General features: G+C 39.0%; 1 protein-coding gene and 32 non-coding genes across 34 annotated transcripts in view; 32 read left to right on the plus strand and 1 right to left on the minus strand.

Moving 5' to 3' along the window:
* Positions 1-14,933, minus strand: part of gkup (glucuronokinase with putative uridyl pyrophosphorylase) — a 344,724-nt gene that overhangs the window by 93,192 nt on the left and 236,599 nt on the right. The window lies entirely within an intron of this gene.
* On the plus strand, positions 221-293 carry trnav-aac (transfer RNA valine (anticodon AAC)). The gene has a single exon. It is a non-coding gene; the product is annotated as a tRNA-Val (tRNA).
* trnav-cac (transfer RNA valine (anticodon CAC)) lies at positions 664-736 on the plus strand. The gene has a single exon. It is a non-coding gene; the product is annotated as a tRNA-Val (tRNA).
* trnai-aau (transfer RNA isoleucine (anticodon AAU)) lies at positions 866-940 on the plus strand. Its single transcript has one exon. It is a non-coding gene; the product is annotated as a tRNA-Ile (tRNA).
* On the plus strand, positions 1,395-1,467 carry trnav-aac (transfer RNA valine (anticodon AAC)). The gene has a single exon. It is a non-coding gene; the product is annotated as a tRNA-Val (tRNA).
* trnav-uac (transfer RNA valine (anticodon UAC)) lies at positions 1,838-1,910 on the plus strand. The gene has a single exon. It is a non-coding gene; the product is annotated as a tRNA-Val (tRNA).
* trnai-aau (transfer RNA isoleucine (anticodon AAU)) lies at positions 2,041-2,115 on the plus strand. The gene has a single exon. It is a non-coding gene; the product is annotated as a tRNA-Ile (tRNA).
* trnav-aac (transfer RNA valine (anticodon AAC)) lies at positions 2,572-2,644 on the plus strand. The gene has a single exon. It is a non-coding gene; the product is annotated as a tRNA-Val (tRNA).
* On the plus strand, positions 3,233-3,307 carry trnai-aau (transfer RNA isoleucine (anticodon AAU)). The gene has a single exon. It is a non-coding gene; the product is annotated as a tRNA-Ile (tRNA).
* On the plus strand, positions 3,763-3,835 carry trnav-aac (transfer RNA valine (anticodon AAC)). The gene has a single exon. It is a non-coding gene; the product is annotated as a tRNA-Val (tRNA).
* trnav-cac (transfer RNA valine (anticodon CAC)) lies at positions 4,206-4,278 on the plus strand. Its single transcript has one exon. It is a non-coding gene; the product is annotated as a tRNA-Val (tRNA).
* Positions 4,408-4,482, plus strand: trnai-aau (transfer RNA isoleucine (anticodon AAU)). The gene has a single exon. It is a non-coding gene; the product is annotated as a tRNA-Ile (tRNA).
* On the plus strand, positions 4,937-5,009 carry trnav-aac (transfer RNA valine (anticodon AAC)). Its single transcript has one exon. It is a non-coding gene; the product is annotated as a tRNA-Val (tRNA).
* Positions 5,582-5,656, plus strand: trnai-aau (transfer RNA isoleucine (anticodon AAU)). The gene has a single exon. It is a non-coding gene; the product is annotated as a tRNA-Ile (tRNA).
* trnav-cac (transfer RNA valine (anticodon CAC)) lies at positions 6,569-6,641 on the plus strand. Its single transcript has one exon. It is a non-coding gene; the product is annotated as a tRNA-Val (tRNA).
* trnai-aau (transfer RNA isoleucine (anticodon AAU)) lies at positions 6,772-6,846 on the plus strand. The gene has a single exon. It is a non-coding gene; the product is annotated as a tRNA-Ile (tRNA).
* Positions 7,305-7,377, plus strand: trnav-aac (transfer RNA valine (anticodon AAC)). Its single transcript has one exon. It is a non-coding gene; the product is annotated as a tRNA-Val (tRNA).
* trnav-cac (transfer RNA valine (anticodon CAC)) lies at positions 7,764-7,836 on the plus strand. Its single transcript has one exon. It is a non-coding gene; the product is annotated as a tRNA-Val (tRNA).
* trnai-aau (transfer RNA isoleucine (anticodon AAU)) lies at positions 7,966-8,040 on the plus strand. The gene has a single exon. It is a non-coding gene; the product is annotated as a tRNA-Ile (tRNA).
* trnav-aac (transfer RNA valine (anticodon AAC)) lies at positions 8,497-8,569 on the plus strand. The gene has a single exon. It is a non-coding gene; the product is annotated as a tRNA-Val (tRNA).
* trnav-cac (transfer RNA valine (anticodon CAC)) lies at positions 8,940-9,012 on the plus strand. The gene has a single exon. It is a non-coding gene; the product is annotated as a tRNA-Val (tRNA).
* Positions 9,142-9,216, plus strand: trnai-aau (transfer RNA isoleucine (anticodon AAU)). The gene has a single exon. It is a non-coding gene; the product is annotated as a tRNA-Ile (tRNA).
* Positions 9,672-9,744, plus strand: trnav-aac (transfer RNA valine (anticodon AAC)). The gene has a single exon. It is a non-coding gene; the product is annotated as a tRNA-Val (tRNA).
* Positions 10,112-10,184, plus strand: trnav-uac (transfer RNA valine (anticodon UAC)). The gene has a single exon. It is a non-coding gene; the product is annotated as a tRNA-Val (tRNA).
* On the plus strand, positions 10,320-10,394 carry trnai-aau (transfer RNA isoleucine (anticodon AAU)). Its single transcript has one exon. It is a non-coding gene; the product is annotated as a tRNA-Ile (tRNA).
* Positions 10,851-10,923, plus strand: trnav-aac (transfer RNA valine (anticodon AAC)). The gene has a single exon. It is a non-coding gene; the product is annotated as a tRNA-Val (tRNA).
* On the plus strand, positions 11,307-11,379 carry trnav-uac (transfer RNA valine (anticodon UAC)). The gene has a single exon. It is a non-coding gene; the product is annotated as a tRNA-Val (tRNA).
* trnai-aau (transfer RNA isoleucine (anticodon AAU)) lies at positions 11,514-11,588 on the plus strand. Its single transcript has one exon. It is a non-coding gene; the product is annotated as a tRNA-Ile (tRNA).
* trnav-uac (transfer RNA valine (anticodon UAC)) lies at positions 12,488-12,560 on the plus strand. The gene has a single exon. It is a non-coding gene; the product is annotated as a tRNA-Val (tRNA).
* Positions 13,225-13,297, plus strand: trnav-aac (transfer RNA valine (anticodon AAC)). Its single transcript has one exon. It is a non-coding gene; the product is annotated as a tRNA-Val (tRNA).
* Positions 13,668-13,740, plus strand: trnav-cac (transfer RNA valine (anticodon CAC)). Its single transcript has one exon. It is a non-coding gene; the product is annotated as a tRNA-Val (tRNA).
* trnav-aac (transfer RNA valine (anticodon AAC)) lies at positions 14,403-14,475 on the plus strand. Its single transcript has one exon. It is a non-coding gene; the product is annotated as a tRNA-Val (tRNA).
* trnav-cac (transfer RNA valine (anticodon CAC)) lies at positions 14,846-14,918 on the plus strand. The gene has a single exon. It is a non-coding gene; the product is annotated as a tRNA-Val (tRNA).

The following is a 14,933-nucleotide window of genomic DNA, read 5'->3' on the forward strand; positions in this document are numbered from 1 at the left end:
AAGACCCAAGTCATCAAATTGTTGTTTGGAGATTCTAATTCCTTGGGTACCTGAACCCATTTAATAGGTCACTCATTCATGTTGTAAACAAACTTGTTAGTGTACAGGTTGACATACATTTTGTAGCGTCAGCAATTCTGGGCCTTCAGACATAGTTTGGCCCTACTTTTCTATAAGGCCTCCAACAAATTGTGTTTTTTTTTTCTCTCCAGACACGTAGGTTTCTGTAGTGTAGTGGTTATCACATTCGCCTAACACGCGAAAGGTCCCCAGCTCAAAACTGGGCAGAAACATTACTCTTTAGTGCAAAACAATAAAAGACCTTGTGGTGATATGACAATTTACATAATGCTACCAGATTCCTTTGCTCAAAACGTGACTACTAAAAATCCTGTGACGACAAGCGGTCAGCTAACAATGACGCAAAACAAATGTACGTCAATAGTATTGTCCATCTATTCTAAGATGATAATACTCGTGATTATGCAACTAAATCATCATGTAAAGGCTAGAACACATGGGTCACATTCAAAAGAAAAGTCATTTGAACCTCATGATAAAATGGTAAACAGGTTAAATCAGCACAAATTTCACACAATGTTTCTCCCTGATTTTCTATAAACTATCCCTAAAGTTCCATGAGCAAATGTGGTAGCCATTAAGGTTTCTGTAGTGTAGTGGTTATCACGTTCGTCTCACACACGAAAGGACCCCAGCTCGAACCTGGGCAGAAACAGGATTTTCCCTTCTTAAATTGAAGACGTCAGAAGATTCGACTTTTTTCTAACACTGCTCCTGTTCTAAAAAAAATTTCCTGATCATGTCTAACAAAACCGTTGTACCAACAAGCAGTAAGTCTTTCAGAGGCCAGTTAGCTCAGCTGGTTTAGAGCGTGGTGCTAATAACGCCAAGGTCGTGGGTTCAATCCCCATACTGGCCAAAGACTGTTTTTATGACAGCTGTGAAATGCCACAGTTGAGTTCCAAGTCTGTCTTCATGCTGTCTACAGAATTCAGTGCTTGCTTAAAGACATTCACAATGGTTCAAGAGATTAAAAAACTAAGCCTGTCGTGTCTTTTGACAACAAACAAAAGAAGAAATTTCCAAGTGGATCAAATCATTATAGGACTTCCTTGATGAGCATCACAAGCAAATGGTATTAGGACCGTCAGTCAAGACCCAAGTCATCAAATTGTTGTTTGGAGATTCTAATTCCTTGTGTACCTGAACCCATTTAATAGGTCACTCATTCATGTTGTAAACAAACTTGTTAGTGTACAGGTTGACATACATTTTGTAGCGTCAGCAATTCTGGGCCTTCAGACATAGTTTGGCCCTACTTTTCTATAAGGCCTCCAACAAATTGTGTTTTTTTTTTCTCTCCAGACACGTAGGTTTCTGTAGTGTAGTGGTTATCACATTCGCCTAACACGCGAAAGGTCCCCAGCTCAAAACTGGGCAGAAACATTACTCTTTAGTGCAAAACAATAAAAGACCTTGTAGTGACATGACAATTTACATAATGCTACCAGATTCCTTTGCTCAAAACGTGACTACTAAAAATCCTGTGACGACAAGCGGTCAGCTAACAATGACGCAAAACAAATGTACGTGAATAGTATTGTCCATCTATTCTAAGATGATAATACTCGTGATTATGCAACTAAATCATCATGTAAAGGCTAGAACACATGGTTCACATTCAAAAGAAGAGTAATTTGAACCTCATGATAAAATGGTAAACAGGTTAAATCAGCACAAATTTCACACAATGTTTCGCCCTGATTTTCTATAAACTATCCCTAAAGTTCCATGAGCAAATCTGGTACCCATTAAGATTTCTGTAGTGTAGTGGTTATCACGTTCGTCTTACACACAAAAGGACCCCAGCTCGAACCTGGGCAGAAACAGGATTTTCCCTTCTTAAATTGAAGACGTCAGAAGATTTGACTTTTTTCTAACACCGCTCCTGTTCTAAAAAAACTTCCTGATCATGTGTCTACCAAAACCGTTGTACCAACAAAAAGTGAAACTTTCTGGGGCCAGTTAGCTCAGCTGGTTTAGAGCGTGGTGCTAATAACGCCAAGGTCGTGGGTTCAATCCCCATACTGGCCAAAGACTGTTTTTATGACAGCTGTGAAATGCCACAGTTGAGTTCCAAGTCTGTCTTCATGCTGTCTACAGAATTCAGTGCTTGCTTAAAGACATTCAAAATGGTTCAAGAGATTAAAAAACTAAGCCTGTTGTGTCTTTTGACAACAACACACAAAAGAAGAAATTTCCAAGTGGATCAAATCATTATAGGACTTCCTTGATGAGCATCACAAGCAAATGGTATTAGGACCGTCAGTCAAGACCCAAGTCATCAAATTGTTGTTTGGAGATTCTAATTCCTTGGGTACCTGAACCCATTTAATAGGTCACTCATTCATGTTGTAAACAAACTTATTAGTGTAAAAGTTGACATACATTTTGTAGCGTCAGCAATTCTGGGCCTTCAGACATAGTTTGGCCCTACTTTTCTATAAGGCCTCCAACAAATTGTGTTATTTTTTCTCTCCAGACACGTAGGTTTCTGTAGTGTAGTGGTTATCACATTCGCCTAACACGCGAAAGGTCCCCAGCTCAAAACTGGGCAGAAACATTACTCTTTAGTGCAAAACAATAAAAGACCTTGTGGTGATATGACAATTTACATAATGCTACCAGATTCCTTTGCTCAAAACGTGACTACTAAAAATCCTGTGACGACAAGCGGTCAGCTAACAATGACGCAAAACAAATGTACGTCAATAGTATTGTACGTGAATAGTATTGTCCATCTATTCTAAGATGATAATACTCGTGATTATGCAACTAAATCATCATGTAAAGGCTAGAACACATGGGTCACATTCAAAAGAAAAGTCATTTGAACCTCATGATAAAATGGTAAACAGGTTAAATCAGCACAAATTTCACACAATGTTTCTCCCTGATTTTCTATAAACTATCCCTAAAGTTCCATGAGCAAATGTGCTAGCCATTAAGGTTTCTGTAGTGTAGTGTTTATCACGTTCGTCTCACACACGAAAGGACCCCAGCTCGAACCTGGGCAGAGACAGGATTTTCCCTTCTTAAATTGAAGACGTCAGAAGATTCGACTTTTTTCTAACACCGCTCCTGTTCTAAAAAAAAGTTCCTGATCATGTCTAACAAAACCGTTGTACCAACAAGCAGTAAGTCTTTCAGAGGCCAGTTAGCTCAGCTGGTTTAGAGCGTGGTGCTAATAACGCCAAGGTCGTGGGTTCAATCCCCATACTGGCCAAAGACTGTTTCTTATGACAGCTATGAAATGCCACAGTTGAGTTTCAAGTCTGTCTTCATGCTGTCTACAGAAATCAGTGCTTGCTTAAAGACATTCACAATGGTTCAAGAGATTAAAAAACTAAGCCTGTTGTGTCTTTTGACAACAAACAAAAGAAGAAATTTCCAAGAGGATCAAATTATTATAGGACTTCCTTGATGAGCATCACAAGCAAATGGTATTAGGACCGTCAGTCAAGACCCAAGTCATCAAATTGTTGTTTGGAGATTCTAATTCCTTGTGTACCTGAACCCATTTAATAGGTCACTCATTCATGTTGTAAACAAACTTGTTAGTGTACAGGTTGACATACATTTTGTAGCGTCAGCAATTCTGGGCCTTCAGACATAGTTTGGCCCTACTTTTCTATAAGGCCTCCAACAAATTGTGTTTTTTTTTTCTCTCCAGACACGTAGGTTTCTGTAGTGTAGTGGTTATCACATTCGCCTAACACGCGAAAGGTCCCCAGCTCAAAACTGGGCAGAAACATTACTCTTTAGTGCAAAACAATAAAAGACCTTGTAGTGACATGACAATTTACATAATGCTACCAGATTCCTTTGCTCAAAACGTGACTACTAAAAATCCTGTGACGACAAGCGGTCAGCTAACAATGACGCAAAACAAATGTACGTGAATAGTATTGTCCATCTATTCTAAGATGATAATACTCGTGATTATGCAACTAAATCATCATGTAAAGGCTAGAACACATGGGTCACATTCAAAAGAAAAGTCATTTGAACCTCATGATAAAATGGTAAACAGGTTAAATCAGCACAAATTTCACACAATGTTTCTCCCTGATTTTCTATAAACTATCCCTAAAGTTCCATGAGCAAATGTGGTAGCCATTAAGGTTTCTGTAGTGTAGTGGTTATCACGTTCGTCTCACACACGAAAGGACCCCAGCTCGAACCTGGGCAGAAACAGGATTTTCCCTTCTTAAATTGAAGACGTCAGAAGATTCGACTTTTTTCTAACACTGCTCCTGTTCTAAAAAAAATTTCCTGATCATGTCTAACAAAACCGTTGTACCAACAAGCAGTAAGTCTTTCAGAGGCCAGTTAGCTCAGCTGGTTTAGAGCGTGGTGCTAATAACGCCAAGGTCGTGGGTTCAATCCCCATACTGGCCAAAGACTGTTTTTATGACAGCTGTGAAATGCCACAGTTGAGTTCCAAGTCTGTCTTCATGCTGTCTACAGAATTCAGTGCTTGCTTAAAGACATTCACAATGGTTCAAGAGATTAAAAAACTAAGCCTGTCGTGTCTTTTGACAACAAACAAAAGAAGAAATTTCCAAGTGGATCAAATCATTATAGGACTTCCTTGATGAGCATCACAAGCAAATGGTATTAGGACCGTCAGTCAAGACCCAAGTCATCAAATTGTTGTTTGGAGATTCTAATTCCTTGTGTACCTGAACCCATTTAATAGGTCACTCATTCATGTTGTAAACAAACTTGTTAGTGTACAGGTTGACATACATTTTGTAGCGTCAGCAATTCTGGGCCTTCAGACATAGTTTGGCCCTACTTTTCTATAAGGCCTCCAACAAATTGTGTTTTTTTTTTCTCTCCAGACACGTAGGTTTCTGTAGTGTAGTGGTTATCACATTCGCCTAACACGCGAAAGGTCCCCAGCTCAAAACTGGGCAGAAACATTACTCTTTAGTGCAAAACAATAAAAGACCTTGTAGTGACATGACAATTTACATAATGCTACCAGATTCCTTTGCTCAAAACGTGACTACTAAAAATCCTGTGACGACAAGCGGTCAGCTAACAATGACGCAAAACAAATGTACGTGAATAGTATTGTCCATCTATTCTAAGATGATAATACTCGTGATTATGCAACTAAATCATCATGTAAAGGCTAGAACACATGGGTCACATTCAAAAGAAAAGTCATTTGAACCTCATGATAAAATGGTAAACAGGTTAAATCAGCACAAATTTCACACAATGTTTCTCCCTGATTTTCTATAAACTATCCCTAAAGTTCCATGAGCAAATGTGGTAGCCATTAAGGTTTCTGTAGAGTAGTGGTTATCACGTTCGTCTCACACACGAAAGGACCCCAGCTCGAACCTGGGCAGAAACAGGATTTTCCCTTCTTAAATTGAAGACGTCAGAAGATTCGACTTTTTTCTAACACTGCTCCTGTTCTAAAAAAAATTTCCTGATCATGTCTAACAAAACCGTTGTACCAACAAGCAGTAAGTCTTTCAGAGGCCAGTTAGCTCAGCTGGTTTAGAGCGTGGTGCTAATAACGCCAAGGTCGTGGGTTCAATCCCCATACTGGCCAAAGACTGTTTTTATGACAGCTGTGAAATGCCACAGTTGAGTTCCAAGTCTGTCTTCATGCTGTCTACAGAATTCAGTGCTTGCTTAAAGACATTCACAATGGTTCAAGAGATTAAAAAACTAAGCCTGTCGTGTCTTTTGACAACAAACAAAAGAAGAAATTTCCAAGTGGATCAAATCATTATAGGACTTCCTTGATGAGCATCACAAGCAAATGGTATTAGGACCGTCAGTCAAGACCCAAGTCATCAAATTGTTGTTTGGAGATTCTAATTCCTTGGGTACCTGAACCCATTTAATAGGTCACTCATTCATGTTGTAAACAAACTTATTAGTGTAAAGGTTGACATACATATTGTAGCGTCAGCAATTTAGGGCCTTCAGACATATTTTGGCCCTACTTTTCTATAAGGCCTCCAACAAATTGTGTTATTTTTTCTCTCCAGACACGTAGGTTTCTGTAGTGTAGTGGTTATCACATTCGCCTAACACGCAAAAGGTCCCCAGCTCAAAACTGGGCAGAAACATTACTCTTTAGTGCAAAACAATAAAAGACCTTGTGGTGATATGACAATTTACATAATGCTACCAGATTCCTTTGCTCAAAACGTGACTACTAAAAATCCTGTGACGACAAGCGGTCAGCTAACAATGACGCAAAACAAATGTACGTCAATAGTATTGTACGTGAATAGTATTGTCCATCAATTCTAAGATGATAATACTCGTGATTATGCAACTAAATCATCATGTAAAGGCTAGAACACATGGGTCACATTCAAAAGAAAAGTCATTTGAACCTCATGATGAAATGGTAAGCAGGTTAAATCAGCACAAATCTCACACAATGTTTCTCCCTGATTTTCTATAAACTATCCCTAAAGTTCCATGAGCATATCTGGTGGCCATTAAGGTTTCTGTAGTGTAGTGGTTATCACGTTCGTCTCACACACGAAAGGACCCCAGCTCGAACCTGGGCAGAAACAGGATTTTCCCTTCATAAATTGGAGACGTCAGAAGATTCGACTTTTTTCTAACACCGCTCCTGTTCTAAAAAAAGTTCCTGATCATGTGTCTACCAAAACCGTTGTACCAACAAAAAGTGAAACTTTCTGAGGCCAGTTAGCTCAGCTGGTTTAGAGCGTGGTGCTAATAACGCCAAGGTCGTGGGTTCAATCCCCATACTGGCCAAAGACTGTTTCTTATGACAGCTGTGAAATGCCACAGTTGAGTTCCAAGTCTGTCTTCATGCTGTCTACAGAAATCAGTGCTTGCTTAAAGACATTCACAATGGTTCAAGAGATTAAAAAACTAAGCCTGTTTTGTCTTTTGACAACAACACACAAAAGAAGAAATTTCCAAGAGGATCAAATTATTATAGGACTTCCTTGATGAGCATCACAAGCAAATGGTATTAGGACCGTCAGTCAAGACCCAAGTCATCAAATTGTTGTTTGGAGATTCTAATTCCTTGTGTACCTGAACCCATTTAATAGGTCACTCATTCATGTTGTAAACAAACTTGTTAGTGTACAGGTTGACATACATTTTGTAGCGTCAGCAATTCTGGGCCTTCAGACATAGTTTGGCCCTACTTTTCTATAAGGCCTCCAACAAATTGTGTTTTTTTTTCCTCTCCAGACACGTAGGTTTCTGTAGTGTAGTGGTTATCACATTCGCCTAACACGCGAAAGGTCCCCAGCTCAAAACTGGGCAGAAACATTACTCTTTAGTGCAAAACAATAAAAGACCTTGTAGTGACATGACAATTTACATAATGCTACCAGATTCCTTTGCTCAAAACGTGACTACTAAAAATCCTGTGACGACAAGCGGTCAGCTAATAATGACGCAAAACAAATGTACGTCAATAGTATTGTACGTGAATAGTATTGTCCATCTATTCTAAGATGATAATACTCGTGATTATGCAACTAAATCATCATGTAAAGGCTAGAACACATGGTTCACATTCAAAAGAAGAGTAATTTGAACCTCATGATAAAATGGTAAACAGGTTAAATCAGCACAAATTTCACACAATGTTTCTCCCTGATTTTCTATAAATTATCCCTAAAGTTCCATGAGCAAATGTGGTAGCCATTAAGGTTTCTGTAGTGTAGTGGTTGTCACGTTCGTCTCACACACGAAAGGACCCCAGCTCGAACCTGGGCAGAAACAGGATTTTCCCTTCTTAAATTGAAGACGTCAGAAGATTCGACTTTTTTCTAACACTGCTCCTGTTCTAAAAAAAAGTTCCTGATCATGTCTAAAAAAACCGTTGTACCAACAAGCAGTAAGTCTTTCAGAGGCCAGTTAGCTCAGTTGGTTTAGAGCGTGGTGCTAATAACGCCAAGGTCGTGGGTTCAATCCCCATACTGGCCAAAGACTGTTTTTATGACAGCTGTGAAATGCCACAGTTGAGTTCCAAGTCTGTCTTCATGCTGTCTACAGAATTCAGTGCTTGCTTAAAGACATTCACAATGGTTCAAGAGATTAAAAAACTAAGCCTGTTGTGTCTTTTGACAACAACACACAAAAGAAGAAATTTCCAAGTGGATCAAATCATTATAGGACTTCCTTGATGAGCATCACAAGCAAATGGTATTAGGACCGTCAGTCAAGACCCAAGTCATCAAATTGTTGTTTGGAGATTCTAATTCCTTGGGTACCTGAACCCATTTAATAGGTCACTCATTCATGTTGTAAACAAACTTATTAGTGTAAAGGTTGACATACATATTGTAGCGTCAGCAATTTTGGGCCTTCAGACATAGTTTGGCCCTACTTTTCTATAAGGCCTCCAACAAATTGTGTTATTTTTTCTCTCCAGACACGTAGGTTTCTGTAGTGTAGTGGTTATCACATTCGCCTAACACGCGAAAGGTCCCCAGCTCAAAACTGGGCAGAAACATTACTCTTTAGTGCAAAACAATAAAAGACCTTGTGGTGATATGACAATTTACATAATGCTACCAGATTCCTTTGCTCAAAACGTGACTACTAAAAATCCTGTGACGACAAGTGGTCAGCTAACAATGACGCAAAACAAATGTACGTGAATAGTATTGTCCATATATTCTAAGATGATAATACTCGTGATTATGCAACTAAATCATCATGTAAAGGCTAGAACACATGGTTCACATTCAAAAGAAGAGTAATTTGAACCTCATGATAAAATGGTAAACAGGTTAAGTCAGCACAAATTTCACACAATGTTTCTCCCTGATTTTCTATAAACTATCCCTAAAGTTCCATGAGCAAATGTGGTAGCCATTAAGGTTTCTGTAGTGTAGTGGTTGTCACGTTCGTCTCACACACGAAAGGACCCCAGCTCGAACCTGGGCAGAAACAGGATTTTCCCTTCTTAAATTGAAGACGTCAGAAGATTCGACTTTTTTCTAACACTGCTCCTGTTCTAAAAAAAAGTTCCTGATCATGTCTAAAAAAACCGTTGTACCAACAAGCAGTAAGTCTTTCAGAGGCCAGTTAGCTCAGTTGGTTTAGAGCGTGGTGCTAATAACGCCAAGGTCGTGGGTTCAATCCCCATACTGGCCAAAGACTGTTTTTATGACAGCTGTGAAATGCCACAGTTGAGTTCCAAGTCTGTCTTCATGCTGTCTACAGAATTCAGTGCTTGCTTAAAGACATTCACAATGGTTCAAGAGATTAAAAAACTAAGCCTGTTGTGTCTTTTGACAACAACACACAAAAGAAGAAATTTCCAAGTGGATCAAATTATTATAGGACTTCCTTGATGAGCATCACAAGCAAATGGTATTAGGACCGTCAGTCAAGACCCAAGTCATCAAATTGTTGTTTGGAGATTCTAATTCCTTGGGTACCTGAACCCATTTAATAGGTCACTCATTCATGTTGTAAACAAACTTATTAGTGTAAAGGTCACATACATATTGTAGCGTCAGCAATTTTGGGCCTTCAGACATAGTTTGGCCCTACTTTTCTATAAGGCCTCCAACAAATTGTGTTATTTTTTCTCTCCAGAGACGTAGGTTTCTGTAGTGTAGTGGTTATCACATTCGCCTAACACGCGAAAGGTCCCCAGCTCAAAACTGGGCAGAAACATTACTCTTTAGTGCAAAACAATAAAAGACCTTGTGGTGATATGACAATTTACATAATGCTACCAGATTCCTTTGCTCAAAACGTGACTACTAAAAATCCTGTGACGACAAGCGGTCAGCTAACAATGACGCAAAACAAATGTACGTCAATAGTATTGTCCATCTATTCTAAGATGATAATACTCGTGATTATGCAACTAAATCATCATGTAAAGGCTAGAACACATGGGTCACATTCAAAAGAAAAGTCATTTGAACCACATGATAAAATGGTAAACAGGTTAAGTCAGCATAAATTTCACACAATGTTTCTCCCTGATTTTCTATAAACTATCCCTAAAGTTCCATGAGCAAATCTGGTAGCCATTGTTTCTGTAGTGTAGTGGTTATCACGTTCGTCTTACACACGAAAGGACCCCAGCTCGAACCTGGGGAGAAACAGGATTTTCCCTTCTTAAATTGAAGACGTCAGAAGATTCGACTTTTTTCTAACACCGCTCCTGTTCTAAAAAAAAAAAAAAGTTCCTGATCATGTCTAACAAAACCGTTGTACCAACAAGCAGTAAGTCTTTCAGAGGCCAGTTAGCTCAGCTGGTTTAGAGCGTGGTGCTAATAACGCCAAGGTCATGGGTTCAATCCCCATACTGGCCAAAGACTGTTTTTATGACAGCTGTGAAATGCCACAGTTGAGTTCCAAGTCTGTCTTCATGCTGTCTACAGAATTCAGTGCTTGCTTAAAGACATTCACAATGGTTCAAGAGATTAAAAAACTAAGCCTGTTTTGTCTTTTGACAACAACACACAAAAGAAGAAATTTCCAAGTGGATCAAATCATTATAGGACTTCCTTGATGAGCATCACAAGCAGATGGTATTAGGACCGTCAGTCAAGACCCAAGTCATCAAATTGTTGTTTGGAGATTCTAATTCCTTGGGTACCTGAACCCATTAAATAGGTCACTCATTTATGTTGTAAACAAACTTATTAGTGTAAAGGTTGACATACATATTGTAGCGTCAGCAATTTTGGGCCTTCAGACATAGTTTGGCCCTACTTTTCTATAAGGCCTCCAACAAATTGTGTTATTTTTTCTCTCCAGACATGTAGGTTTCTGTAGTGTAGTGGTTATCACATTCGCCTAACACGCGAAAGGTCCCCAGCTCAAAACTGGGCAGAAACATTACTCTTTAGTGCAAAACATTAAAAGACCTTGTGGTGATATGACAATTTACATAATGCTACCAGATTCCTTTGCTCAAAACGTGACTACTAAAAATCCTGTGACGACAAGCGGTCAGCTAACAATGACGCAAAACAAATGTACGTCAATAGTATTGTACGTGAATAGTATTGTACATCTATTCTAAGATGATAATACTCGTGATTATGCAACTAAATCATCATGTAAAGGCTAGAACACATGGGTCACATTCAAAAGAAAAGTCATTTGAACCACATGATAAAATGGTAAACAGGTTAAGTCAGCATAAATTTCACACAATGTTTCTCCCTGATTTTCTATAAACTATCCCTAAAGTTCCATGAGCAAATCTGGTAGCCATTGTTTCTGTAGTGTAGTGGTTATCACGTTCGTCTTACACACGAAAGGACCCCAGCTCGAACCTGGGGAGAAACAGGATTTTCCCTTCTTAAATTGAAGACGTCAGAAGATTCGACTTTTTTCTAACACCGCTCCTGTTCTAAAAAAAAAAAAAGTTCCTGATCATGTCTAACAAAACCGTTGTACCAACAAGCAGTAAGTCTTTCAGAGGCCAGTTAGCTCAGCTGGTTTAGAGCGTGGTGCTAATAACGCCAAGGTCGTGGGTTCAATCCCCATACTGGCCAAAGACTGTTTTTATGACAGCTGTGAAATGCCACAGTTGAGTTCCAAGTCTGTCTTCATGCTGTCTACAGAATTCAGTGCTTGCTTAAAGACATTCACAATGGTTCAAGAGATTAAAAAACTAAGCCTGTTTTGTCTTTTGACAACAACACACAAAAGAAGAAATTTCCAAGTGGATCAAATCATTATAGGACTTCCTTGATGAGCATCACAAGCAGATGGTATTAGGACCGTCAGTCAAGACCCAAGTCATCAAATTGTTGTTTGGAGATTCTAATTCCTTGGGTACCTGAACCCATTAAATAGGTCACTCATTTATGTTGTAAACAAACTTATTAGTGTAAAGGTTGACATACATTTTGTAGCGACAGCAATTCTGGGCTTTCAGACATAGTTTGGCCCTACTTTTCTATAAGGCCTCCAACAAATTGTGTTATTTTTTCTCTCCATACATGTAGGTTTCTGTAGTGTAGTGGTTATCACATTCGCCTAACACGCCAAAGGTCCCCAGCTCAAAACTGGGCAGAAACATTACTCTTTAGTGCAAAACAATAAAAGACCTTGTAGTGACATGACAATTTACATAATGCTACCAGATTCCTTTGCTCAAAACGTGACTACTAAAAATCCTGTGACGACAAACGGTCAGCTAACAATGACGCAAAACAAATGTACGTGAATAGTATTGTCCATCTATTCTAAGATGATAATACTCGTGATTATGCAACTAAATCATCATGTAAAGGCTAGAACACATGGTTCACATTCAAAAGAAGAGTAATTTGAACCTCATGATAAAATGGTTAACAGGTTAAGTCAGCACAAATTTCACACAATGTTTCTCCCTGATTTTCTATAAACTATCCCTAAAGTTCCATGAACAAATCTGGTAGCCATTAAGGTTTCTGTAGTGTAGTGGTTATCACGTTCGTCTTACACACGAAAGGACCCCAGCTCGAACCTGGGCAGAAACAGGATTTTCCCTTCTTAAATTGAAGACGTCAGAAGATACGACTTTTTTCTAACACCGCTCCTGTTCTAAAAAATAAAAGTTCCTGATCATGTTTAACAAAACCGTTGTACCAACAAGCAGTAAGTCTTTCAGAGGCCAGTTAGCTCAGCTGGTTTAGAGCGTGGTGCTAATAACGCCAAGGTCGTGGGTTCAATCCCCATAATGGCCAAAGACTGTTTCTTATGACAGCTATGAAATGCCACAGTTGAGTTTCAAGTCTGTCTTCATGCTGTCTACAGAAATCAGTGCTTGCTTAAAGACATTCACAATGGTTCAAGAGATTAAAAAACTAAGCCTGTTGTGTCTTTTGACAACAACACACAAAAGAAGAAATTTCCAAGTGGATCAAATCATTATAGGACTTCCTTGATGAGCATCACAAGCAAATGGTATTAGGACCGTCAGTCAAGACCCAAGTCATCAAATTGTTGTTTGGAGATTCTAATTCCTTGGGTACCTGAACCCATTTAATAGGTCACTCATTCATGTTGTAAACAAACTTATTAGTGTAAAGGTTGACATACATATTGTAGCGTCAGCAATTTTGGGCCTTCAGACATAGTTTGGCCCTACTTTTCTATAAGGCCTCCAACAAATTGTGTTATTTTTTCTCTCCAGACACGTAGGTTTCTGTAGTGTAGTGGTTATCACATTCGCCTAACACGCGAAAGGTCCCCAGCTCAAAACTGGGCAGAAACATTACTCTTTAGTGCAAAACAATAAAAGACCTTGTGGTGATATGACAATTTACATAATGCTACCAGATTCCTTTGCTCAAAACGTGACTACTAAAAATCCTGTGACGACAAGCGGTCAGCTAACAATGACGCAAAACAAATGTACGTGAATAGTATTGTCCATCTATTCTAAGATGATAATACTCGTGATTATGCAACTAAATCATCATGTAAAGGCTAGAACACATGGGTCACATTCAAAAGAAAAGTCATTTGAACCTCATGATGAAATGGTAAGCAGGTTAAATCAGCACAAATCTCACACAATGTTTCTCCCTGATTTTCTATAAACTATCCCTAAAGTTCCATGAGCATATCTGGTGGCCATTAAGGTTTCTGTAGTGTAGTGGTTATCACGTTCGTCTCACACACGAAAGGACCCCAGCTCGAACCTGGGCAGAAACAGGATTTTCCCTTCATAAATTGGAGACGTCAGAAGATTCGACTTTTTTCTAACACCGCTCCTGTTCTAAAAAAAGTTCCTGATCATGTGTCTACCAAAACCGTTGTACCAACAAAAAGTGAAACTTTCTGAGGCCAGTTAGCTCAGCTGGTTTAGAGCGTGGTGCTAATAACGCCAAGGTCGAGGGTTCAATCCCCATACTGGCCAAAGACTGTTTCTTATGACAGCTATGAAATGCCACAGTTGAGTTTCAAGTCTGTCTTCATGCTGTCTACAGAATTCAGTGCTTGCTTAAAGACATTCACAATGGTTCAAGAGATTAAAAAACTAAGCCTGTTTTGTCTTTTGACAACAACACACAAAAGAAGAAATTTCCAAGTGGATCAAATTATTATAGGACTTCCTTGATGAGCATCACAAGCAAATGGTATTAGGACCGTCAGTCAAGACCCAAGTCATCAAATTGTTGTTTGGAGATTCTAATTCCTTGTGTACCTGAACCCATTTAATAGGTCACTCATTCATGTTGTAAACAAACTTGTTAGTGTACAGGTTGACATACATTTTGTAGCGTCAGCAATTCTGGGCCTTCAGACATAGTTTGGCCCTACTTTTCTATAAGGCCTCCAACAAATTGTGTTTTTTTTTCTCTCCAGACATGTAGGTTTCTGTAGTGTAGTGGTTATCACATTCGCCTAACACGCGAAAGGTCCCCAGCTCAAAACTGGGCAGAAACATTACTCTTTAGTGCAAAACAATAAAAGACCTTGTGGTGATATGACAATTTACATAATGCTACCAGATTCCTTTGCTCAAAACGTGACTACTAAAAATCCTGTGACGACAAGCGGTCAGCTAACAATGACGCAAAACAAATGTACGTGAATAGTATTGTCCATCTATTCTAAGATGATAATACTCGTGATTATGCAACTAAATCATCATGTAAAGGCTAGAACACATGGGTCACATTCAAAAGAAAAGTCATTTGAACCTCATGATAAAATGGTAAACAGGTTAAATCAGCACAAATTTCACACAATGTTTCTCCCTGATTTTCTATAAACTATCCCTAAAGTTCCATGAGCAAATGTGCTAGCCATTAAAGTTTCTGTAGTGTAGTGTTTATCACGTTCGTCTCACACACGAAAGGACCCCAGCTCGAACCTGGGCAGAAACAGGATTTTCCCTTCTT

Source organism: Oryzias latipes, chromosome 13, assembly GCF_053564925.1.
Source record: "Oryzias latipes strain Hd-rR chromosome 13, Olatipes_Hd-rR_3.1".
NCBI lineage: Eukaryota > Metazoa > Chordata > Actinopteri > Beloniformes > Adrianichthyidae > Oryzias > Oryzias latipes.